Source organism: Lissotriton vulgaris, chromosome 2_1, assembly GCF_964263255.1.
Source record: "Lissotriton vulgaris chromosome 2_1, aLisVul1.2, whole genome shotgun sequence".
Lineage (NCBI taxonomy): Eukaryota > Metazoa > Chordata > Amphibia > Caudata > Salamandridae > Lissotriton > Lissotriton vulgaris.
Genome location: NC_141687.1, coordinates 2,004,416,682 through 2,004,441,396, shown reverse-complemented (window position 1 = coordinate 2,004,441,396; position 24,715 = coordinate 2,004,416,682). Strand labels below are relative to the sequence as shown.

Genomic DNA, 24,715 nt, shown 5'->3' with positions numbered 1-24,715 from the left:
TAAAGTCACAGTTTATGGTGAAGTTGGATGTTAAATTGTGAATCTGAAAATACCACTTTTAGAAATGTGGCATTTTCTTACTTTAACCATTCTCTGCCTCTGCCTGTGTCTGAATACACGATTGGGTTGGGTGACAGCTGGGCTTTGTGCATTCCTTCTAGACAGTCACACTAAGGGAGAGGTTGTGTGACATTTGAATCCTGATATCCCATTACCAGGGTAATGGGCCTTCCTGAGGTAGATTGGGAGGGAGGAGCTGACACTTGCACCTGAATAGGACTGTGCCTGTTCCTACACAAAGAGTTACATTGCTCCCTGTAATGAGTCTGAAGCTAGGGCAGGAAAGGCAGGGACTTTGTAATCTTTATATACTTCTTTGAAGTCTTCCCCACTTCAAAAGTTCTCTATTTTTCCAAACTGCTGTCGAGTCTTTTGTGGTGTTTTCACTGTGTTACTGTAATTAAAGTGTTGCACAAATACTTTACACATTACCTCTTTAATTAAGCCTGACTGTTTAGTGCCAAGCAAACAGAGGGTGAGAACAGGTTAACTCAGGTTGTGTCTCTGACTGACCCTCACCAGGATTGTGCCTCACCAGGATTGTGGACAGCATTATACTCTGCCAGACAGAAACCTCAATTTCTGACGGTTTTCTTATTACAATGATTATTCTCAATAAGGCACCTGGAGCCAAGATGAACAGCCATTTTGTGAGTAGACTGTTGCAATTGAATGTTAACATGTGCTGTTCTCGGGTTAGATAACTCTTAGTCTTTTTGCATCCCCTGTAGAGATCCATATATATACCTTGTAGGTCATAGGATGTCATCTTGGCATAGCATACCAGGTCCTTCATCCTTCCAGTGTTCGTGAAGCAAGTACCATTACATTCGGTGAGCTTAAAATGAATACCTAATGGCACCAAAGGAACGCTGAGTCTTGCAATGTGTGCTGCTAATATTGCTATCTTCACTTCTGTGCTGTAGGGCATTTTCTTCCTTTGGTATTGACCTCAAAGCTCAACTTAATACCTGCAGGACCCGCCTGTGCCTCAACAAATTCAAGAGCTGAATCTTGGAGGGGGCATGCATTCCTACTGACATTGAGACCATACTGTTAATCGTCTCCCCATCTGCAACACACAGTGGGATTACTTTCCTCAGTGCAGAAAGTGCAGATGGGGAAATGAAATAAACATTAAAGAGAAGAGATATGGAGGCCAGGGTTCCTGGTAACAGCAAAAAATGCCCAGGGAAGGTTGGCACTCGAAAACAAGGTACCCAGGTGAGGGAGGCATGTGCGCGGGTGTAAAGTAAGAAGCGTTTAGCAGCAAATTCAACGGAGGGAATATACTGGTGTGTTGTATGCATCAGTGGACTTCATGCAGTAAAGGTCCAATGACATTTGAAGGGTAGTGCAAAAATGGGCCGGGATGGCCTTTTACCTCACTGGGCATTTCCCAGTGAGCTGGAGCCTTTTTTAAGTCCAAATACCACTTACTGTAGTGGGCACAGCGGGGACATAAGCAAAGCGATACGGAGGCAAGAAAGAGAGAGTTCGGGCGAGATCATAGAGAAGGAGAGGAGAGAGACACAAAATAGATGGAAACATAATGGGGAAGAAGTGAGGGTGCTGGTTTGAACATTTTTGCCAGGTTTGCTTTTGGCTCCTAGTCCGGCCCAGGTCCTAAAGGAGTCTGACCGCACTGACCTGTGGAAATAAATGTGACTTAGTTGTAATGATTGTGTCCAGAGAGCTATCTAGGAGATCTGGAGTTGGTAGTCTTTGAAGTGTATGATGCTGGTTTAATTTGAACTACGGCTCTTGTGACGGTCCTCCACAAGGTGGCGCTGTCTGGCTAATTTAGAGATGACCACAACAACAGTTAATTATTAATTCAATATTTATTAAAGAGTACTATTGTTGCCATCCCATCTATTATTATAGAATGGGGGCATGAAATAGTCCAAATTGTCACCCTTTCAGGAGTGCGATTGTAGTTGTGTTGTTACTGTCAATGGCAGTATGGAGCCAGTGGCTGTGGACTCCTAACGAGCGCTCTGGCTCTTACAAATTAAGCATTGTAGTATGATAATAAAGAGATTTAGCATCAGAGCAAGAGATCATCCTTGTGCTCAGTCTCGTGCCCTCCTCCCCATTCATTCACCCCCAAGTCTCCCAGACTGATGCCTGGCAGAGAAGGCTTGAAGCTGGCACTGACTGCGCAGACGTACACACTCAGAAGTGTGGATTCCATTTCTACTGGGACGTGTCACATGTAATTAAAGCAGATGTTTTTGTCTGGCTGGGATCGCCTCTCACTGCTACCAAGAAGCGCGAAAACAGTTCCTGGCAGTGACACTTTTTCCGAGCAAGAGGTGCGTTCTGCCAATCTGTGTCTTCGTTAGAAACACAGGCAGCAGAAGCATTCGTGTGAGGGTATACAAGTTTTTGAGTTTGAATGGGATTAGTTTACGCTACTCAAAAACAGCAGCCTCACGCTGAAGGGAACGCGCCTCGAAAACTGTATCAAGGCGAGCAAATGCATTTATAGTGTACATAGGTTGTTAAGCTATTAAGAAACTGGCCGTTCTGGGCTGTGTCTCAGTCTCAGACTAGCGACTAGCGTGCCAAACCCTGAATTACTAAACAGCGCCGTAGAATCCCCCACGGGTGCCAGGAATGTCCTGGGCATGAGGTTTAATAAAATATCTGGAGCGGCATTTCTGTCAGAATTTAATTAATTCTGGGTAGCTCGGTGGCAATGCAGTTCTGTAAATGGCTTGGTGAAGAATGATGTTAAAGTAGCAGTGGTCATTTTAGGGTGGAGTGTAGCTTAAAAAAAAAAACCTTTGCCTACTCAGCGTGTATGCACTTCTTTGTGTCAAGAGTACAGTTATTACTAGGGAAAAATAGACATATACAGCGAGTGAGACCACTGTTCATCCCTACATTTATTGATAGTTTGAACGTAAGTTACAGTCCCTTCAAAAACGTAACCAATAATAAAATATTTACAACATTGATAATAACCAAGGGGCAGATTTACAAGCCTCTTGCAACACATTTACACCGTTGTTGCGTCACTTCTGTGACGCAGCTGCGGCGTAAACCTTGCGCCATGTTGCGCCTTATTTACAACGTGGCGCATCTACGGACATGCATCACGTTGTAAAGCCCTGTACCACATTAAACCTGCGTCAGGTTTAATGTATGCAGGGTGGGCGTTCCATCGCAAAAAAAACTCAGAAAAGTGACGCAGTGAAATCTACAAGATTTCAATGAGTCACTTCTCCGATACCGCTGCATCAAAACCTTGCACCTGCTTGAAGCAGGCGTAAGGCGTGACTCAGCATGTTAGGTATGGGCAGCATTGGTGGAGTTGCGTCACGCTTGCGACGCGACTCCAGCAATGCGCCGCCTTTACGCCATCAGATGCGTCACGCATCTGTTTATCCTTGCGCCACGATGTGCCGCATTATAAATGCGGCGCACCTGTGGTGGCGCATGGGTAAACTTGCATGACGCATCTTACCTGGCGCATCCCTGCTGATATTCATGGATGCGCCAGTCCTTGTAAATCTGCCCCCAAGTGGCTGGCAGAGTGGAGACTTTTATGCGCTGGGTGGGGTTGGGTGGGTGTTCTCCCGAGGGAGGGGTTTTGTTTTTCGGGGTGCCTGTCTAACGTTGTAACTTTTCTTATCTGAAAAAATAAATAACGAATTATTAAAAGTTAAAAACGATTAATTCGTTTAAAAAAACACACACAAAAGCATACTTTTCAGGAGAATACTTTCCTTCTAATAAATACTGCAAATGTCCTAGCGCTGCGAGATCATTAAACCTCCTGGCCATTACTCTTTGTATTGAGTTTCAAACTTAGATGAAGACGGGAGGCTCACGCTTATGCTACATGGACCAGATGACCACAAAACAGATCCTCCAGTGAAGCTGAGACCCTTCTGGACTCCATATACCAGATCCTCAGCTTCAATTGGAGCATATGTGTAGGGCTAAGGAGCATCATGTGGGAGATATTATCTTCCTGGTTGATCCCATAGTCATCTACCCGCTGGTCACTTGGTACATTGCCCAGGTACCCGGTTGCAATATCCCCTGCCTGGCCTTAATGTGCGAAGTTCTAAATTCCATGGGGGTCCTTGAGTTTGAACACCCAGGCGCCACAGTCCACAGCAAGACAGCGTGACCATGGAATTCGTGTTAATGAACAGGGCATTTCTCATGAAATATTATGAAATGTAAACTGTGATGTGTAAAACTATATTAACATAATGGATGGAGTGTTAAAACGTAGTCCGCATTTGAGCGACAAAAGAAGTCACTGGCTCAGCTTGTCTTGTCCGGGTCTTTGCTGCTCCTTAGGTCATGTACGACATGAAATTGATGACAATAACTAAGAATTTACAACTGTCAGGAATGGAACACTTGTGCACATATGAAAACAATGTCTGATGTCCTTTTAAATCGCAAGTTCTACTAGTCTCCCTCCAACCCTGCAGTCATAAAGGAACAGTACCTCAATTTATGAGCTGTGCTACTATCATGTTGTTTTTTTAGGTCGAGCATGAGCCAGCTCGCAAGTGCTGCTCTGCGAAGATCTGTGGTAGTTCAGTACGAGAGAGAAGTCCCGCCCACTTCCCCGCCCATATTTGTCATTGGCTTGTGTCTTTGTCCTTTGTAAATGCTGGCCGCTGATTCCTTAATAGCGATGGATTTAACACAGATCTTTTGACTGGGGGAGAATGTTTGCATTGTCAGCATTCCGTCCATCATTTGTTTGCTGTAACACTTTTCGCCCTAAGTGGGATGGGTATGCCCAGACATGGGTCCCTTGCTCATTGTGCCACTGGATTCAAGCTAGCCTGGCTGAAGAAGGGTGACATACCCTGAAACCGGTCCCAGGGGGCTTGTTTCCATTCCAGGGAGGACTTGGCCTGGAAGTTCGGTCCGGACTGTTCCCATAGGGCACAGGGTCAAGACTGATTTGCATATGGCTGTGTCCAAACTGGGGTGGCGTAGTGGGCAAAAGAACGATGGATTTAACCCAGATCTTTTGACTGGGGGAGAATGTTTGCATTGTGAGCATTCCGTCCATCATTTGTTTGCTGTAACTCCGATTCCTTAATAGGCTTGTTAGTCCCTCCTTAGTACGGCCATATCATCATTTGGAACCTCCAATGGCTTCTGGCCCCTGTCACTTGGTTGTTACACGTAGGTGTACCATTTTATTTATTGAGCATTGCAGCTTGCTCCTCATTGCTACCACCCCCCCCAGCTCACACTGAACTTTCATCATTAGCAGCAACATGGCGCCATGCTTAATTTTTCAGCATGCGCCTGCTTCTTCTGCTATAAAGTTGTATTCCTTGTCCGTGGAGCTACTTGTGACCTTTGTCCAGCTCCAGCGCCTGTCACCCTGTCCTTTTGCCTGGGTCCATCCCTCTCTTTCCGCCTCTCCACTCACTTCCAACCCCATTCCTCCACTTTGTCACTCCCCCTCATTCCCTCTGCCCCCGTCCATCCTGCCCCTCCTCGGTTCTCCTCATCCAGACAGAAGCTTCATAGCTTGTTTTTCTCCACCCCCCTCTAGACAGGTTCTCGCCGAAGCCACCAAGCTGGGAGATTCAAACTTGTGCCATCCCGTGCGCACCATGATGCCCGGACACTTGCTGCTGGAGAAAGTGTGGTGGTGGGCTTCTGCTGGCTCTCGTGTCCTTTGAGGTGGCCGGTGGGGCATAACTGCTCTCTCCGCCTCTCATTGCTGTGCTAGCCAGTGCCTCTGTGGGGAGCTGAGAATGGAGCATGGAGCCCGGGCTACCTGCTGTTGGGAGCAGTAATGGACTCCATGGACTGGGAGTATGTTCAGCAGCCATGTCCGGGGAGATGAGTCAGCGTGTTTTCTCTCACGTGCTGCGGTCAGAGGTAAGCTGTCTGTGGCTTGCTTGGAGCTGAACAGAGGCAACAGATAGGTATCACAGTTGGCCAACGGTTAAAACGCTAATAGGATTGTCACATTTGCTTCAAGATGCTAGGGGAACATGTTGGCAGCTACAGCTTTCGGTCTACAAATCACTGTTATTGGGAGCATCTGTCTAATCATTAAAACTGACTCATTTGGGAAAATGTGCCTTTGCCTAAATACCGAGGTACAGATGAGCTGCTGCTGGGCCAACTGGCAATGTCTTGATGTTTTAAAAAGGATTATGTTTTGTAAATTTTCTGCATTTTGGATTGTCGCCAGACCCTACCTTTTGAACCGCATTATCTTAATTTTCATTTGCTAGCAATTTAAGATGTGGTCGCCTGGACCCTGACAAAGCAACACTACATGCACTCTATTTTTTGGCAGGAGATTGTCTAGTTTCGGATGAAAAGCGGCGATAATTTCATCGCCTTATCAGCAAAGACACGCTATTGCGTGGTTTGCTGATTTAGTGCCCCTTTCAACAACGCCCAGCTTTGCATCTCTAATGAGAGGCAAAGTGGGCGATCCGTGCCAAAATAACTGCAGAAATGTCGCTAACCGATCAGTTAGCCATTTCTCCAATTATCAAACTGCAGAGTGTTAAGAAAAGTAGCACTAACCACAGTTAACGCTACTTTCCTAATGCCTGCTTGTGACCTGACATAGCCATGTAATCCAATGGGGGGTGGATTACATGGCTAAGATCACCCTGCCCTATCAGCAAGGTTTCGCTGGTAGTAGTGTGATTATCATTGGATTCCAGCGATAATCACACTATTTTCCAGCTAACGCATGGGATCCTATCGCTTGGGAGATAAGCGTTGGTGATAGCATGCTATCTCAGCGATGGAATCTAGCGATAGCTTGAGATAATTATACTCGCGCTAAAAGTGCTGAGCGATAATTATCGCAGGAGATTGCTAATATGCCCCAAAGTTCCTTCCTCTAGCAATTCGGGAAAGAACTGAAGTCACACATTTTCAATCAGCACCTGCTTCTCCTCTCTTAGTTACCGCCCAGGCAATACTTCTTGCGGTATAAAGTTCGGCACTCCCCTAAAGGCCTAGAACTGCAGTATTTAAAACGGAGGGTATAAAACACCAGGCGATGAACTGCATATGTAGACAGGCAAATGGTACACACACAAACTAACGTGTGTGAAATGTTCAACACAGATCTTTTAGTAAATTCGACTTACATGGTGTATAGACACAGGTTGCCCAGTTGCCTCGTTCATGAGGGAAGCTGTGCACTCGTCGGCTATATTTGTTAATGTCTTCGTGGGCCTGATCTTCGGGGTTCTTGGAACATGTGCAACACACTTTCTGGAACAGGTAGCCGAGAAAGCTATGTAGGGAGAAGCAGAGCACAATAAGTGAGATATCCACACCTGTGTTTTGCAAATATAACTTTATCAGCACAGATTATAAATCACAGAACTGGTGTCGACGGCAAGACAGGCACTGCGTGTCACAAGCAGGCAGGCCCGGACTGGCCGTTGCAGGCACCGGGCAATCGCCCGGTATGCCGCAAGGGTGGGGGCCGGTTTTGGGCCCTTGGGGCCGTTTTTGTTACAAGGCCGTTTTTGCAGCAAAAACGGCCCTGTAACAAAATCGGCCAAAAAACGGCCCTGGCAAAAGCACAGTCGCAACTCTAACCCTGCCTGCGGGGGGGCGGTGCGGGGGGAGAGGGGCGCCACAGCACTTTGCCAGGGCCGGTTTTGGTTCCCAGTCCAGCCCTGCAAACAGCTAATGACTGGGAAACAAAAGAAGGGGATCTTTGTGGCCTATTCTGTTTTTTGCACTCACCATGCCATGGATTTTCTTTTTATGTGTGCTGGTCCCCATAAATAGATAAAGGAAACAAAACACTGTTAATGAACAAATCTTGTGAAGTGAAGACAAACCATCTAATTAGACTTGTCACTAAAGACAGTAATTAAAACATATCATCTATCCACCCATACCGTTTCAGTCACAGGTAAAGAGGAATAGTACTTGTAACAGGCGAGACTGAGATACCAAGGAGGCTATAGAAATGGCGCACTAAAATAGTGCATGAAAAGTTAATAGGATCAAGAGGAGATACTGTGGTGAAAGGATGAGATGTACACAGTAAAGAAGAAAGAACATGAAAAGAGATGTTATAGGAAAATAGAGACCCAAAGCGCGAAAATAGAAATAATTCTGCTAATTTCTAAAGCAGCCAACAGCACCCCTGGCTTTAACACCACAGCATCACGAGTCGCACACGCAGCTGGAAGGGCCAGCTCTAAGTAACCCTGGACGGAGTTGCACTATGCGAAGTTTCGCGAAGTGCAAAAAAGACTATGTCGCACTACTCGGAGCTCCGCAAGCAGCGGAGTATGTTAGAGAAATGCTGTTCGCTGGGTTTGCACAGTGCGGGATGCTTGTCCACACTGTGCAATCACTGCAAACAGCACCATGAACAGCGCAAGCTTATCTTTTCTGCCGTTACAGTAGATTTTTACTCGAGCAGTAGCTTTCACAACACGAACGGGCAGTTTCTCAACGCGAGCGGTCGCGAGCATACGAGACCACACACAATGAGAAACCTGCCACCCCCTCCCCATGTTGAGAAATTTCGCTGGGAGGTTTATTTTCCACGCCCGCTCTCTCCAACTTGACGGTGGTGAACGCAAGCGAGGAAAAAAACTCTCCTGCGCAAAGCAGAGTTTTTCGGAACCCTGCGAGCTCTACGTAACACAGAGTGCTGGTACAGCAGAGACATCAGGAGAACATTGTTGTTTTTGCATTTGTCATCCCGAGTGGGATGAGTATGCTCAGACGTGAGTCGCATGCTCTCCACACCACTGGAGTCAAGCTATCCTTGCTGAAGACGGCTGATAGCCAGAAACCGGTCCTAGGATGCTTGATTCCGGTCCAGGAAAGACACCGCTTGGCAGTTCGGGCTGGACTGTTCCCATGAGGCACACGGTCAAGGCTGATTTGCATATAGCCATGTCTGATCTGGGGTGGTGTGGAGTGCGAAAAAATGATGGATTTAGGCCCAGATCTTTGTACTGGGGTGAATGTATGACATTGTTCTGCATTCTGTCCATCAATTGTTGTTTTTGCATTTGTCACCCCGAGTGGGATGGGTATGCTCAGACGTGGGTCCCATGCTCTCCACAGCACTGGAGTCAAGCTATCCTGGCTGAAGATGGCTGAAAGCCAGAAACCGGTCTTAGGATGCTTGATTCCGGTCCAGGAAAGACATCGCTTGGCAGTTCGGGCTGGACTGTTCCCATGAGACACAGGGTCAAGGCTGATTTGCATATATCCATGTCTGATCTGGGGTGGTGTGGAGTGCAAAAAAACGATGGATTTAGGCCAGATCTCTGTACTCGGGTGAATGTATGACATTGTTCTGCATTCTGTCCATCAATTGTTGTTTTTGCATTTGTCACCCCGAGTGGGATGGGTATGCTCAGACGTGAGTCCCATGCTCTCCACACCACTGGAGTCAAGCTATCCTGGCTGAAAACGGCTGATAGCCAGAAACCGGTCCTAGGATGCTTGATGTCGGTCCAGGAAAGACATGGCTTGGCAGTTCGGGCTGGACTGTTCCCATGAGGCACAGGGTCAAGGCTGATTTGCATATGGCCATGTCTGATCTGGGGTCGTGTGGAGTGCAAAAAAACGATGGATTTAGGCCAGATCTCTGTACTCGGGTGAATGTATGACATTGTTCTGCATTCTGTCCATCAATTGTTGTTTTTGCATTTGTCACCCCGAGTGGGATGGGTATGCTCAGACGTGAGTCCCATGCTCTCCACACCACTGGAGTCAAGCTATCCTGGCTGAAAACGGCTGATAGCCAGAAACCGGTCCTAGGATGCTTGATGTCGGTCCAGGAAAGACATGGCTTGGCAGTTCGGGCTGGACTGTTCCCATGAGGCACAGGGTCAAGGCTGATTTGCATATGGCCATGTCTGATCTGGGGTCGTGTGGAGTGCAAAAAAACGATGGATTTAGGCCAGATCTCTGTACTGGGGTGAATGTATGACATTGTTCTGCTTTCTGTCCATCAATTGTTGTTTTTGCATTTGTCACCCCGAGTGGGATGGGTATGCTCAGACGTGAGTCCCATGCTCTTCACACCACTGGAGTCAAGCTATCCTGGCTGAAGACGGCTGATAGCCAGAAACAGGTCCTAGGATGCTTGATTCCGGTCCAGGAAAGACATGGCTTGGCAGTTCGGGCTGGACTGTTCCCATGAGGCACAGGGTCAAGGCTGATTTGCATATGGCCATGTCTGATCTGGGGTGGTGTGGAGTGCAAAAAAACGATGGATTTAGGCCCAGATCTCTGTACTGGGGTGAATGTATGACATTGTTCTGCATTCTGTCAGTCAATTGTTGTTTTTACATTAGGAGAACAGACCATCATCAGCAAGGCACCAGCAGACAAAATTGTGATCTGCCGTCCCTCTCTCCATTTTGTAACCTGGCTGGGCTCCTGTGACAAAACAGATGTTTATGTATTCCGTGGATGGAAACGTCTGCGGTGCTTTTCTTTCCACCTCTCCTTCTGAAAGCTTTGGTTCCATACTTTGTGGTAAGAGTAACCACCTGGGCAGCATAAGCACATCGATCCTTTGCCATGCAGAAATTCAAATTACTTCCATTCACACTTGATCAACGTCAAAGATGCATTCACCACGTGGACTTAGCAGAGTCTGCACTGTTGAGTACAGAAAATTAAGCAGGCCTGTGACACTTGGTGAGATGGTTCTTACTTTTTAAATAGGTGGTGCTTTTGCACAACTAAGGCAACAGGTATTACAACATCCGTAAAAAAAAAAAATTGGCAGCTAGCCATCCAAGCCAAGTTTCAACTTCCAGCTGCACAAACGAAAAAAGGTCACATGGCAATACTTCTTGTCCCACAGCACTGTCCCAAAAACATGCTAGAGTGGTTGATTTAACAAAAATAATGGATCAGCCTGTTCAAATGAGAGGCACCGGCACCCGGCAGACCTCACCATGTAGACTGAATTATATGTTTCCAAGAATGCAGCTTTACAGAGCCTTCGCTGCAAGAATGAGCCAGAGTGCAGAAGCCAAAAGTGTATCGGATTTGTGTCGAGAGGGTGTTTTTTTTAATTTTTTATTCAAGGATCACAAAGATGGGCATCATTGATATTTGCCGTAAGCAATGTTGTCTTGAGCTCCTTCGTGGTTATCCCATTCGAAATCCACCAGCACCATAGCACTCGGTATCAAAAAGTACCAGAAGCCACTGTCATGGCATACACATCAAAGTCTTATTATCGCATGAAGAACAGAATATAAATCAAGCAGGTACTGTTAAAGGAAAGAAAGGAGAAAAGAGGCTCTACTGGGGAAGGCACGGAGTGCCACCTGAGATTAGGCATGGTTATGGGTGGACAGGTACCAGTTAAGGAATCTGCCCATTCCAGTTGTTCGGGGAGTGACAGGCGTCCAGAAATACAAACTCATAAGAATGGTGTTACTGTGTGTATGAAAGCAAAATAAACCATGTCGCTTTTTTGAAGAACAATCTGTTACTGAATCAAGAAAATAACTGTTTAAGATAAGGAAGGAAGTTATAGCAGGAAGCAACACAAACTCTGTAGGATAGATGTGTTATCCAAGATGGATTTTTGTGACATGAAGAAGGAAATCCCAAAGGTACTCTTCACCAAAACAAAAAAGAGTCATTGTACAGACCCCCCAGGATATAGCGGCATAGATTAGAAAATTTAGCAGCTGCCTTTGGTTAGCAGATTTTGAAAATCTGGAGATTTTAAACTGGGCAAACGCACGTGCGCAAGATGCGGCTCATAAAACCGTCAAGGGTCTCTAAACGTCTACACTCGCCCTTGAAATCCCCTATCAGTAAACTGACCCAGCTCTTCACTGAAACTCACCTACCACTCTCTGCTAGGCTTCACTTCACTGTGAGCTGCTTGTCTCCCTTTGCACATGATGCCATAAATGGCCAGCGATGGCATGGACTTGAAGGCGAGTTTGTGCCTTAAAAGGCACCTTCTGCTTAAAGTTCACGGCTTTTCGCACAGAGAGAGAAAACGCCTGCCCTGGAGACCTGCATCCTCACATACTAGCTTCGAGTAGGGTGTGCTGACTCCCCCTGACTCTCGGGGAAGCCCCGTGTTCCATGGTACGGGAACAACAATCCAGTGTCGTTGCACTTTATATTGAACCAGGCGATGTCTTCCAGGGCCAGCTGAAGTGAGCGCGCCAGTTCTCTGCGACGTCACTATGTTGAGCTTAGTTCAGATGTAAGCAATAATGAAAACGAGGCACTAAACAAAACATACTTTTCGAAAATGTACTGGCATCTATGCAGTTTCATTGTGTTAATCCGGTCAGAGTCGTGCACCTGCACAGGGCCACCAAACCCCAGGCGCCACCACACCAATATATATTCTTAATATAATAATCCTTTGAGGATGGATACATATTTGCGTGGCGGCCCCTGGCAGGTATTTGGCAGCCTCCGACTCTGTTCCACTTCCAAACACCCTGACCCCCCCACCCCCTCTTCACTGGCCTCCGCGCTCCGCCCCGCCCAGACCCCCTCTTCCGGGGCCCCCTACCTACTCTCCCTGCCCAGGGCCTCCATGAGCCTAGAGCCGCCCCTGGCAGATTTCTTTATGTAACCGCACACACTGTATTTAAATGCAGAATGTACACTGCATTTCAATGCAGAATGTAAACTTGGCACATGTAGAGATGAGACACACTGTTTAAAACTTTCCTTTGTGTGAACATATTATTACTAGTTTCAGAACAATGGGACATATTACCAAGGGCCCTTATCGCCGCATTAGCGGGACATTTTCCCGCTAATGCGGCGATAAGTTCATCGCCCTATTCACAAGCTGTCGCTAACACCAGTTAGCGACAGCTTGTAGGTGATAGCGGGCATTTAGGGGCCCACTTTGCATTATTATTATTATTATTATTGCATTTATTGAGCGCACAGCTACCCGGAGGTTTCCCGGCGCTTGCCTTGGGAACCCGTCCTGGCTTTTCCCTGTGAGATAGCCCCTACAGGGCATCCCCAAGGTGAAAGCCAGGCATCCCGCCGCAGGGGGGCCGTTGTGGAGATTAAGCAAGCTTAATGCCCAGAGTTGCAGAGTGAGAACCCATGATTAGAGCAGGCACCGAAGCGAGAATTATCGAGTCCGTGGACATTTGAGCTCAATTGAGATCAGCGATAATTATCACTAATGACATGCAACGTGGGCGTGCCAAGATGTTAGCGACTGAAAACAGTCGCTAACATCGCTATCTCCGATTACCAACTTTTGGAAATATTCGCGCTAAGCGCGAATATCTCCAAAAGCTAACGCCTGCCCTGAGCAGTTCTTAGCCATGTTATCCAATGGTAGGTGGATAACATGACTAAGAACATTAGCTCGGTAATGCATGAATATCGCAGACTTTTCTGCGATATTCATGCATTTCAGCCGATTTTTATCGCTTAGGAGATAAACCTTGATAATAGCAAGGCTCCTAAGCGATAAAAATAGGCGAAGCACGGCGATAAAATTATTGCCGCTAACCAAGCATAGCGATATTTATCGCTTATGCTTCGTAATATGTCCCAAAATGTCCAAAATAGCGAACTTGTGCACTGTGATTCATGCATAGATACTATTGTGAGACAGTTACGTCTTGTTGGGTCACTTACATCAGTTGACACAGCTACAATAACTCACACTTCACCATGGTAAACCTAACCTCAGAACAATAGCTCAGACTTCGCCGTGGTAAACCTAAGCTTAGCGGCTCTGATTTCTCTCCCTCCTTTTGTTCTCGTCACACACTCACTCCTTCAGCTGACCCGTCTTTTCCCACCTTCACTTAGGGGCCCATTACGATGTCGGGCAGATTGCCCCCGCCAGGCTGGCGGTAGCCACCGCCAGCCTGGTGGGGGCAAGCCGCCCGACATTCACACTTGTTTTCCCCCCGCCATATTAGTATGGCGGGGGGACCTAGGCGGATGGAAAGACCGTCCGCCGCTTTTCCGCCCCGGTCGCTTTGCGGCTGGGGCAGAAAAAGAATAATATGGTGGCGGTGTCTATCAGACACCGCCAGCCATATTATGGTGGGCCCAATCTGATGCCTTTCCGTGGCGGCGATGCCGCCACGGAAAGGCATGCGGTCTTCACTCTGGGGCCCCCTGCCGGCCACCAGAGTGAAGGAGGTGTGGGGGGTGCACACGGGGGGTACCTGTGTTACCCCCCAGCATTTGAATACACGAAGCAGCAGCCACCACGCGGTGCGTGCCGCTTCGTGTATGCAAATGCATGCATGCATTTTTAACATTGTGGCGGGCGGTGCAGGGAGCACCACCCGCCACAATGTTAAAAATGAGTGATGCGCCCGCCACAGTGGCGGGCGCATCCTAATGCCAACATCAGGACCCCCGCCCTTAGGGCGGGCGGACCCTCTTTCCAATGGGATGGCGGGCGGGCAAAGTCCACCCGCCATCCTAATGAGGCCCCTAGTGTCTGACGTCTAAAAGCGCGTTCATCCTGCTCCAAGCCCAGCCCTCGCAGCACTATATCTCGTGTCTCCTACCCAAAAGCGCAATCATTCTTTACTGCAATGCTACAGCAGGCTCCTAATAAAAACTTAATGTCCCTGCCCTTTTGTTTTTCTAACAAATAAAGCATCTATCACATGCAAAGATTTTTTAGACGTTTTACACAGAAAAACAGGACAAAAAAGAGAAGGCCGTGGCCGTAGACTTGAGAAAGAAGTGTGCTGGTTTTCTCTCTGATAAGGGGCGACTCTGTGTTTCACCTGATGGCATGCTGTGAGGCCTAGAAATACCCAATGAGGCTGCAGATAACAGGTGCCCTGTATGCTAGCACTTCCAAGCGCAGACTTAAAACTGTCAAAAGACCAGTCCCCCACACCATCATGCTCTTGGGATCAAAGCAGACTAAGCCGTAACACTATAATAAAAGGTAACTCTTTTTTTCTGTTCTCCTATCGACATCACATATGCTAATTTTTCAGAAGCAAATTTTCCTTATTGAATAAAGTCCTAAACAATAGCTCTATTGACAGTTGCACCACATAAAGGAAACATTATTGTAAGCTCCCCTCAAGTGATAGTGGGGAACAACACACATCTTTGAGCGTTAAACCCACCGTGTAGGGGGGAAATTGTGATTTCAGAGCTCTGGCCTTTTGAATGTCAATATGCATTTGCTTCTGTTCCCTTTCCACTCCCCACGTGCTGCATGAAATAGAAATGTTCACAAAAAATATTATTTAAGCTCCCGATTCAAAACAATTTTGCAATGTTGCACACATAGTGCAGTGACAGTTCGACATTCAGCTGTTGATTGTTGTCATCCAAATCTTGCCCAGACAGAGTGATCATCCCCACTGGATGGAAGAAGGGGATGTAATAACTCTACAGCAAGAAACAAACGGTCCTAACATGGTGGAAAGACTGCTGGTTTTACTTTGAAAACATCTTGTTTCACTATTAACGCAAATTTACATTTAAAGCACAGCCATTATTTTCAAAGCGGAAGGTATTCTGAGATGTACCATAAAGGTCTGCAAGGATTTTTCTCAATTGAAGGAGGCTCTTATGTTTTCACTAAAGATCATATTTTAGTTACTGGTAAGTAAAATATTGATGGATACTCGCAGAAAAGGCAGAACATTGTTTCTTAAGCCTATGCATTTGTATACCATTGGGTTCCCGTTGGTATCAACATGGTATTAATGTCACAGAACGTGTCATACAATTGTCTATTCCTCATATCTTGCTGTATGATTTACTTCTCTATTCCACATACTTTTCCATGCTTTACTTCATGAATTGGTGGACTTTACCGCATAACTGCCAACCCCAGAATACAAAGTGCTTGACTGAATAGGCCCCACATAACATGAGACCACTTTAGCTATTGCATAAAATGACTCACGGTTGTTGAAGCATTATTTCACAATTGTGTGACAGAAAAAGAATTGAGGCTAAACAAACATAAATATGTTGCAGCAGTATCATGGAATTAAATAAAAATAAACCTACAGAATCCTAGTTTAAAGTTCTTCATTTTGCTGGGCTTATTGTAATCCTCTTTAGGGCATATACAAATTTCTCACAGGAAGACTTGATGCTCTGACTATAATAGGCCCAGCAGGGAACTTGGTCAGAATAAACAAAAAGATGTCCAGGGGGGCAACTTGTGAATTGTGTTGCCTTTTTTTAGGTCAAATCCGACCTGACAGCGCAGCTGCCTGATTTACAAAATACATCTTGGTGCCATTCGAAAAATTGACCTAGGAATGCATTCAGACTGTTGCTTACCATTGGCTTTGTGGTTTGTAACTCATATTTTCTGGCTTTCTATTTGCTGGCTGTATTTGTTTTAGACTGTCCAGCTTGACTTTGTCCCTCCCGTTTCCCAAACCTTGTGTACTGCATTCTTTCACAAACCCTCTTTCCATAAACAGGCCTTTAAATCTTGTTCTTATCTTGTCACATTTCCTGTGCAATCAAAGACCAAGGTCAAAAGTCAAGCTCTCTCTTCGGAGGTAGCTTGGTGTTTACTTTTCTTTCTCTGACTTCAAAGTGAAAGAATTTACGTTACAATCCTGCTGAGTACCCATGTAAATGGAGACGATGTAGGATGATTTTTTGTGTAGCACACAAAAAAACAAACATTTTGATCTGCAATAGGGCTCACATTACTGAAAGTTTGAGCTATTAGCATTGCAAATAATAATCCAACGGCAATAGCTCAAACTTTCAGCAATGTGAGACCTATTGCATTGCAAATGCTTGTTATTCTTGTCTTCAAGAAAATTGTGCATGTCCTCTCAGTGTTGTTGCAAGGCACTATAGCTGAGGATTCCTACAATCAAGACATATCAACAGTGATTTTCCTCATTTGAATAAATCACCAATCTTCCGTTGCCTTCATATCCTCACCTAATGCTGTTGGTACTTTCGCCCAAACACTCATCAATAAAACTGGAGCCTGGTTCAGTACCTTCTAACAGACTCTTTCTCTCACATAGGCACATATTGCACCTGCTACACAAAGAATCACACAAACATGCAGAAACCTATAACTTTTAGACTCCATTTTTTGATTTAGTTTTCAGCTGGTTCAACTAAAGTAAAAAAAAAAGGGCTGGACTATAAATGGAAATCTGTGCACATTGTACATATAATGCTTAAACTGACACTTTTTCCACCAGCAGAAAAGTGAGTGCAATGGCCATTAAAGGGACAGATGAATTGGCATCGGTCTTTTTATTTTTCCAACTCCACTTCCTTCATCGATTCCAGCGTATACTCAGGACATAATCATGGTTTCATTCAACGTCCTGTTTTTCACTTGCGATCATTCTGTGTGTTCTAAAAGATTGTGACTTCCTGCTTTTGGACAATCCCGGGTAAGTTCTCTGTAAATGGCTGGTCGAAAATGTAGACGAAGCTGGTCGGCCAATTACCGAAGAGAGAGATTTTAAAGCTATGATTCTGTTCCAATCATCTGTGAAGAAAGTGTCTAATGATTCAGGATATTTTTCAAGAGATAATTGCAAGCTATTCTGGCACAACAGAGGGTCTAAAACAGGTGTTACTTCAAAGGGCACTGGAGGAAAAGCAGATGTTAATGGACTGTGGCAATCGAGGAAGCGCTGGTTGACTTAAGAGGGTGTTATGCGTACTACAAGAGGAAGAAATTGCAGAGAAAAGATGCAAGGACAAAAAAGCCAAGCAGAGTGGACTGGATTATATGAGAGTTAGTAACAAAGCTCATGCTGAAAGCACAACTTCTCAGCCTGGTGATGCAAGTTCACGGATGAATTTGCAGAAACTTGAAAACCTGGCCCTTTTAGCAGGGATGGCTAGTGTCCTTCATCAAAAATACACAACCAAAAAATGACGCATCAGACCGTGAAAATGAACTTGTCTTGGAGTCCCCGCTTAAATCCAAACATCAAGGACAAAAACATGCCTCCCTTTCACCACTTCATCCTAGAGTAATCAACACTCATTCTGAAAATATAATGGGGCTGTTCTGATGTAATCAATAGAAGTGCTAGAGCTCCGCAGGCAGACGCCGGGAGACTCGATCTTTTTAAAAAAACTTTTCAATCTGTTTTTATCTGTGTTACTTGAAGGATAATCTGTGTTGCTTCACCTACCTGATCTTACTTTTAAACAGCGTCCTACCCGACGGCTGCAACGACCCCTAGCACGCCTCCCCGGCGATTCACAGGCCACGCCCACTCTTGAAGGCCACGCCCCCCCCGTGACTTCACTTAAAAGCGCGCGCGCTGTGCGCCGCCTCCAGAAGTGCTAGAGCTCCGCAGGCAGACCCCGGGAGACTCGATCTTTTTAAAAAAACTTTTCAATCTGTTTTTATCTGTGTTACTTGAAGGATAATCTGTGTTGCTTCACCTACCTGATCTTACTTTTAAACAGCGTCCTACGCGACGGCTGCAACGACCCCTAGCACGCCTCCCCGGCGATTCACAGGCCACGCCCACTCTTGAAGGCCACGCCCCCCCCTGTGACTTCACTTAAAAGCGCGCGCGCTGTGCGCCGCCTCCAGAAGTGCTAGAGCTCCGCAGGCAGACGCCGGGAGACTCGATCTTTTTAAAAAAACTTTTCAATCTGTTTTTATCTGTGTTACTTGAAGGATAATCTGTGTTGCTTCACCTACCTGATCTTACTTTTAAACAGCGTCCTACGCGACGGCTGCAACGACCCCTAGCACGCCTCCCCGGCGATTCACAGGCCACGCCCACTCTTGAAGGCCACGCCCCCTCCTGCCCATATCATGTGCTGCCACCGGAAGCGCAGCGGACGAGCGCAGCGGGAGCGCCGTTTGCGCGCCGAAGGCGCGCCTAAGGCAAGCCCGTCTGCGCCCGTCCGCGGCAGACCGGGGCACGGGGCCAGACCCCCTGGTCCTCACCTCCCAGATAACCGATACGATAAAGAGGAGCTCCTCAACCTCCGCAACAAATACTCTAAAATATGTGAGCACAGCATTGATCTCAGTATACACAGTCCTACAAATCCCTGTGAACACTGTGGCTTCACCCTCAATAAGCAACCTAAAGCAAGCACTCCCAACTACAACGCCCTACCAGGACACAGTAGGAAAATCAGTGGCGCACTGCTTAACTGTCGATCTCTCAAAAAACACAAACTAGAAGTATTCGACCTCATAACAGACAACAAATGGGACATACTATGCCTCACTGAAACTTGGCTGGACGAGGACTCAGACCCTGAAGTCAGGGAGGCCCTTCCCCCTGGCTATGCAATTTGCAGGCAGGATAGACCTAAGGGAAGGGGAGGTGGCATTGCCATAATTTATAGAGTGAATATGACATGCACCCTCGAACCAGCTAATATAAAAGAGAGCGAAACTGGAGCTTTCTCCATAGGTATCGACAACAACACGGTTATCAAAGGCCTATTAATCTATAGACCCCCGGGAGGTAGCAGAAACTTCGCGGAAAGTCTCATCCAGAACGCTACCCCATTGGCCATGAGATACAGGAAGTTCCTTGTATTAGGTGATCTTAATCTCCACTTCGAAGACCTCAACAACCCAGCTGCTCAAGAACTGCGTCAAGAGCTGCAAACCATACAATTAGAAACAGCCTCCTTCCTCCCGACCCATCGACAGGGGCACCAACTTGACCCCATCTTTAGCAATTTGGAGGATCTGAAGCAGGACCCTCCCATTCCTTTGCTGTGGACCGACCACTTCCTAGTCCCTTTTCACCTCCTAGTCAAGACTCACTGCAAACAAGCCCACCATAGTGCTAATAAACAACAAAGGAAATGGGCCCGTTTTTCCATGGACTCTTTTGAATATCACTTCCTACTGAATGGTTCCCCCACAGACTTAGGAGTTGATGTTGACAAGGCTTGCACGGCCCTGGACGGACACATCACTAAAGCCCTAAACATCACTGCCCCATGGGCCAATAAGGGCCCGGAGCGACAAACCAAAACTGCACCTTGGTTCAGCACAGCTCTCAGAGAAACCAAGGCAGCCTGCAAGAGGCTGGAACGCGCCTGGAGAAAGAACTATCTACCAGAGGCAAGAGATGTGTACAAAGCTAGCATAAAAAAATACCACTTCCAAATTAGGAAAACCAAAGCGACCTTCTACGCTGACCGTATAGATAGTGCTAACTGCTCATCCAAGGAGCTCTTTAGGATCTATAAAGAGATCACTACACCTCCCCCCTCTTTAGAGCAGGCCGATACATCAGTACAATCTTGTAACGCCATTGCGGAATTTTTTCACAAAAAAGTACGTGACATCTACACCAGTTTCCCTGAAGACGCCAGAACTGGCTCCAACCTTCTACCCCCTCAGGAAAAAGCGACTTGGAAGGCAAAGATCGAAGACTGCCTTACAGTATACCAAGTTCCGACGGAGGACCTATTGATAGCCACTGCTAAAGGAATCAAATCAGGCTCCCCTCACGATCCTGCCCCTGCCAAATTCCTGGCCAGTGCCATGAGTCTTCTGGCACCGTATGTGGGCCATATATTGTCTACCTCTTTTAACACTGGCAAGGTCCCACACGGGTGGAAACAGGCAGTCGTATTGCCTCTTAAGAAAAACCCCCATATCAGTGCGTCCCAGCTTAGCAACCTGCGCCCCATTTCGCTCCTACCCTTCTTCTCGAAACTGGCGGAAAAGCTGGTCAACCAACAACTCTCAGCACACATAGAGTCTAGAGGCCTCCTGCATACCAACCAGTCGGGCTTCCGGGCCCGCCACTCCACAGAATCAGCCCTCCTTTTTTCGACTGAGGCACTGAGGAAGCACGTGGACGCCGGGCACGTGGCGGCATTAGTTCTCCTGGACCTCAGCGCAGCCTTCGACACTGTAGCACATCATACGCTGCTACAGTGTCTGAAGAAAGGAGGGGTGACAGGCACGGCCTGGTTATGGCTGGAATCTTTTCTTACTAACCGTAGCTTCTCGGTGGAGCAAGGAGGAGCACGCTCTGACACCTTTGACCTCGGTCAAGGAGTGCCTCAGGGATCTAGCCTCAGTCCAACCCTTTTCAATTTGTATGTCACCCCCGTGGCTACCACTGCGGAGCGCTACGGGGTGGAAGTAGTGACATACGCAGACGACACTCAGCTGGTGGTCGCTCTGACCCAACCGGCTGAACAAGCCGCCGCGAACTTCTCATCATGCCTCCAAGAGCTCGCTGGATGGATGGCGAAGAACTGCCTCCGTCTGAACGGAGACAAGACTGAGGTGCTAATTGTAGGAAAACCCCCCTCAGTCTGGTCGTCTGCCTGGTGGCCACAGACCCTGGGGCCTCTCCCTACCCCCAGTGATCAGGTCAAGAACCTTGGAGTATGGGTGGACTCAAAACTTAACTACGACTACCACACCAGACGGGTAGCTGGTACGTGCTTTTCTATTCTACGGAAACTCCGTAAGACTCTGGACCTGCTCCCAGAATCCTCAAGGAAGACCCTGGTCCACGCTCTTGTCACTTCGAGACTGGACTATGGCAATGCCTTGTATCTAGGCGCCAACGCCACTAGTCGGCGTCAACTGCAGACAATCCAGAATGCTGCCGCCCGCCTGGTCCTCCGGCTGCCCAGACGAGCCGCCTCAAAAAAATCTTTACAAATACTCCATTGGCTTCCGATCAATGAAAGGATCGACTTCAAGGTCCTATGTATTGGTCACAGGATCGTACATGGCAAGGGCCCTGCCTTCCTTCGGAACCTCCTCTGCCCCTACACACCAACCAGACAACTCCGCTCATTAGGAGCAGGCCTCCTAGCTGTCCCCAGACACAAGAGAGCCAGAATGGGGGGGAGATCCTTTCGTTCTTTGGCGGCACATAAATGGAACTCTCTTCCCCTGAGCCTAAGATTGGAAACATCGGAGCTCATCTTCCGCAGGAAACTTAAAACATTCCTCTTTCCTAAAGAATAGCCCCGCCTTTGTCTTACTGACTGAGCAACTAGTTCTTCTGACAGCGCGGGGACACACTGACAGTGTAACCAGGCGCTATACAAACTCAGAAATAATAATAATTCCAATTTACTTTTTGCTCATACCAGAACAGTTCCCCCTTTTTCCATTGGAAGAATATTTTTCCTTGTGTAGAAACCTCTTTTACTATACCTCATGGAACCTGGGGACATTTGTTTGCTGTTCACACCCAATTTACTCACATATGTCAGACTTTGCTGGCAACAACTTTATGTGCTTAAATTGTGTATGAATATCATCAGCAACATGTGAATAGCGACAAAGGTAAGATTTTGTGGGTATGATTTGCCTCCTTATTCCCCCTCAGCCATTCACTTGAAAAATGCATGTTCTACTAATACGCCTCAAATTCACTGCAGGTCTTTCACTGTGCTATGCTCCATCTGATTTTCTAAATCAGGATTTTCTTGAGTCAGGATCTCAGAATTTTCGCTCACAGATTATTGTGCATCTAACTTCATCTTGGGTATTCACAAAACTCTGTGAATTAGTCCCTGTGTGTTTAAGTAGGGAACATGCTTGCAATTTTGGAGTAAATTAGCTAGTATTCTAAACAAATTTGATACAACAGTGCCTGTGGATCACTTGCTTTGCCATGTAACTGCCACCAATGCATTGTAGCCTCAAAATGTCAGTTTTGAGTACTATTTTGCACCAGAGTGGCTTGTGGGGTTAAACCTTTGGCTGCTAGACCTTGTCATTCATGCAAACCGTTGCATGTGGATTTTGGGCTTGTATCCTTAGAGGCCTTTGTTTGCATAAATCCATAGGTGGAAGAAGTTTATGCTCTTCAGGTTAATGCTGATGTAACTATTGTTTTCTGTCTGACCTGGAACAAACACACAGTAAATTGTCCTTAATTTGAGCCCCGAGGTTGCAGGTGGGGCCCACCGGCACTGAGATTGCCACTTACTTTTCCTCATGAAATTTTGACCCAGAGCAAGAGCTAGAAAAACACAAAAGGAGGAAAAGAGAAGGAAGAGAAAGAGGAAACAATGGCAAAGGGAACAAGAATTTTCAATGCAATAAAGTCTCGCATTTACGCAAGTTTAATCTATTGTCATTGTAAATGACAATACCTTTTATTTATGTTTTAAAAAACGAAAATAAAAATAAAAGGCATTGTCATTTACAATGTCAATAGCTCAAACTTGTGTAAATGCGAGACCTATTGCATTGCAATGCTAGTGGTAACAAGCATTTCCAATGCAATAGGTCTCGCATTTACTCGAATTTAACCTTTCGGCATTGTAAATGACAATGAGTTTTTTTTTATGTTTCATAAACCAAAACATAAATAAAATGCATTGTCATTTACAATGCCAATAGCTCAAACTGGTGTTAATGTGAGACCTGTTGCATTGCAAATGCTTGTTTCTTAAATCTCAAGCCCTCCCATAGCTCTGGATTTTGATTACATGCCTGCTTTCATCACGGTGCCACCCCTCCCATGTCGAGAACGGATTGGGTCAGGGTTTGAAGTGTCATGATGGTAATTGGCTATGGTCAAAATCCTTCAAGGAGGATTTCCTTACATTGCATGCTCCCAGTGGCGGCTAGCCGAGGGAGTGCTGCAGAGCGGTGGACGAGGGAGCTCTAGGGAGCTTTTCAAGATCGTCGACTCCCTTTGCTCCCTTCAGGTGCCTGACCCAGTTGTGGGTTCGCAGGAGCTCTGTGACAACATATCAGAGTTTTTCTACAAGAAAATCGAGGATATCTATCTTGCCTTGGAAACCCAGAGAAATACCCTGGGTGATTCCTCTCTCCAAACCTTGGTCAACTTAGAAGCTTGGCCTAAAGATCACTCCAATAGTCTAACGGATTTCCCGCTTCTTACCCTTGAAGGACTTGAGCTCTTGCTTGATAGGACTAAATCCTCATCCCCTCTTCACCCCTGCCCTCTGAAGACCCTGAAGGAATGTAGATCCACACTTCTCCCGCCTCTTCTGGAAGTGATGAACGGTTCCATAACTCAAGGTACTTTCCCCTTAGTCTGGAAGAGGGCGATAGTGAAGCCTCTGCTTAAGAAGCCCACGCTGGACCCGGAACAGTTGAAAAATTTTAGACCTATTTCACTGTTACCCACTCCCGCAAAAATGCTTGAATCTCACCTCAATCTCCATCTTTCTACCTTTCTGGATTCATCTGGGTTTCTTGACAGCTCCCAGCATGGATTCCGAAAGGCCCATAGTACGGAGTCAGCTTTGACTATGGTGGTAAATAACATCCGTATGAAGGTGGATTCAGGCAAAACCACGGTGCTGGTCTTATTGGACCTCACAGCAGCTTTTGACACCCTGTCTCCCTCTACTCTTACATCTCGGTTGAGGGAGGCAGGGATTGCCGGTTCGGCTTTGAACCTTCTGCACTCCTTTTTACAGCACAGAGAGCAGAGAGTCAAACTTGGCGAATTCCTTTCCCCTGTCAAATCCTTGCAGTGTGGGGTGCCACAAGGGAATCACTGACAGATTTTCAATTTCTAAAAAATCGACCTACTATAACATCGAGTCTCTAATATCGATAGCACTAATATCGACACCCTATACTTAACATGAAAACTACAATATTATCGAGCAAACTATATCGATGCACAAAAATATCGTCTACAGAAATATCGTTAGCATTATTTTCGAATACCATAATATCGACACTCAATACTACATATAACAC

The 24,715-nt window shown here is 46.5% G+C and overlaps 1 protein-coding gene and 1 pseudogene across 1 annotated transcript in view; both read left to right on the top strand.

The window, feature by feature from the left end:
• ADAMTSL3 (ADAMTS like 3) overlaps positions 1-24,715 on the top strand; it is a 2,358,716-nt gene that overhangs the window by 1,924,062 nt on the left and 409,939 nt on the right. The gene's annotated exons all lie outside the window — the stretch shown is intronic.
• Positions 17,251-18,068, top strand: LOC147733635 (uncharacterized; annotated as a pseudogene).